The sequence below is a fragment of the Lathyrus oleraceus genome, chromosome 7 (genome assembly GCF_024323335.1).
Source record: "Lathyrus oleraceus cultivar Zhongwan6 chromosome 7, CAAS_Psat_ZW6_1.0, whole genome shotgun sequence".
NCBI classification, from domain to species: domain Eukaryota; kingdom Viridiplantae; phylum Streptophyta; class Magnoliopsida; order Fabales; family Fabaceae; genus Lathyrus; species Lathyrus oleraceus.
Genome location: NC_066585.1, coordinates 84,125,062 through 84,128,015, shown reverse-complemented (window position 1 = coordinate 84,128,015; position 2,954 = coordinate 84,125,062).

Sequence of the window (2,954 nt, the reverse complement as noted above, 5' to 3'; positions counted from 1 at the left end):
ATTATCAAAATATCCTGTCATGCTCATTTATTAAATCAAAATAAGACTCTTTTGCATAATTCGCAGCGGGTACAAAACATCGACATTCAAATCATGTACTACATTACATGTAAAGTTGAATCAACAACTAAATTAAAACATAGTCAAACATTCCCTCCCGATGTTACATCTACCAGAGCATGACCCACTAAGGACGACACTAGACTCCATAGCACTAGCTTCTACTCAACTCACTGCTCGTTACCTGAAAAATAGATGTAAGGGTGAGTTTCTCAATCAATATAATAAGCATTATACAACATTATGTAATGTTAAGTAAATACGCATTTGTTCACCCTAACCAGACTACACACTCAGCAACGGCAGTACCAACTCAACATCATACCCAACAATAACATATATCATATGTATAATCTCAAACCATACTCAATCATCAACAACACAACACATAATAACCATATAATACTGGAATACATCCATTCATATTATATGCCATACATTCATTATGCAATGAGACTCAACATATGCGGTACCGACTATTCTTGAACATACAGTTCAAGCTCACCGATCAACTCCAGATACGGCTACTAAGCTCACTAGTCCCACTCATTTGAGATCTAATGACTCACTCACTAATTCCTCACCATGGGAATTAGCTACAGCCCCAAAGGCTAGACTATGCACACTAATTATCTAGTATGCAAACATCAACAACAATTCCATAACAATTCACTCACTAATTCCTCACCATGGGAATTAGCTACAGCCCCACAGGCTATGCCATGCATGCTAATCATCTAGCAAATGCAGCATCAACAACAATCCACAATGGACCTGTGCTCACACTCTAAGCCATACAACAGTCCATTCACAATTACATGCATAATATATACATTCACAACAACATGCATATCATCATACATCATCAATATTTTATCACATAAACATATCAGATCATGCCAAACAACAACCACAGTATTAGTACACTCTACTAATACCTATACTACTCAAAGCCACGGGAAATGATCCCTAATATGTAATACATCAGCTGAATTGCAACACTCAGCCTAAACAACCAAAAACTGCACAACAACAGCACAGAAAATTCACAATTCTGCCCATACGCGTATTGCCTATGCCCATACGCGTATTGCCCACGCCTAACCAAATCCATACGCGTATTGGCCATTCCCATACGCGTATGCTACGCGTATCACTTCCCCATACGCGTACCACCAGAGACCATTTCACGTTCAAAATTTCATCTTCCTCATCCATACGCGTATTGCCTAGTGCCATACGCGTACCAGCCATCTCATACGCGTATTGCCTAGTGCCATACGCGTATGACCAGAAACCAGAACTCTCAGATCTGCAATGGCTTTCTCTGCTACGAGATCTACTCAAACCAACCTTCCACAGTCCAATTTCTACACAGAAATCATTCATATTTTCAACACAATTCGTATCTTATTCGATTACACAAAATTTGACACTTTTACATCTAATTCCTACGGATTCTTTCTCAATTATACTCCAATTTCGTTCATCCAAAGATTTCACAATTCATCATGCATCAATCTAGTCAGAGGTAAAACAACGGTTATCACTACCCAGTACATATTATCACATAATGCCCTTTAACCGATGATAACCCCCCTTACCTGAGTTAATCCAGCAATCTCTGATCTCCAAGCTTTTCCTCTTCTCTTGCTCTGCCTTTTTGCCCTTTTTCCACTTTCAACCGCTTCTCTGTGTTCTCCTTTTCACGTGCAACCCTTTTTACCAAAAATGGGACTTTTTATTATTCCAACTGATTTTATTCCAAATAAATAATTATCCCAATAATTATTATTCCAAAATAATAATAATAATAATTCATTTATCTAATTAAATTAATAAACATATTATTAACTTAATTTAAATAATTATTATATTATTATCGGGGTGTTACATAAATCCACATGGGGAAGGGTACAACTAGACGTCATCGGACGAATAGGAAAAACTCGACGTTTATCGAAACCAACGGAGAGGTAGCTCACTGGGGACGACCACGAAAAACTCGACGTTTACCAAGACCAACGGAGAGGTAGGCCAACTGGGGACGACCAGGAAAAACTCGACGTTTACCAAGACCAACGGAGAGGTAACCAGACATCAACGGATGAATGGGAAGACTCGACCAGACGTCAACGGACGAAAGGGAGAAGCTCGACGTTTACCCACATCGAAAGATGATGTTTACTGACACCAAAAAAGGATCGACCAAACATTTACTGATGAATGGGAAAAACTCGACGTTTACCGACATCAAAAGATGATGTTTACTGACACCAAAAAAGAGGAGAAGCCACTTCACTAAGGAAGGGGGATGACAACCGGAAACTGAATATGACGTCCACCGACGACTCTACTGGGGATTCTGGCTGGGAGGCAACCAGACATTAACGAATGACTGGGGAAAAGGATACACAATCAAACGTCAACGGACGAATGAGAAAAACTCAATGTTTATCGAAACCAACGGAGAGGTAAATCCACATGGGAAAGGGTACAACTAGACGTCATCGGACGAATAGGAAAAACTCAACATTTATCGAAACCAACGGAGAGGTAGCTCACTGGGGATCAAGGTTACGACAGAGAGCCGACAGGAAGGAACACCAAGGATACCGGGTTGTAGGCATGAAACAGGTGACCGACCAAAGCGTGAATTGGTTTGTGTTCCAAAACACTCATCATCCTGAAGAGGGCTAGAAAAGCAGTCTTGTTAAAGGATGAACATTCGATTCCGAACAAAGGAATACGAATCTTACTCAACTGGGGAAAACAATCAAAAGATTGACCCAAGAGTGCATGAGATATATCATCTATAGCCGTCAAAACGTAGATAATATACTCGCATGGAAGATTATCCATAACCGGGTTGTAGGTTGTTAAATGGATAGATC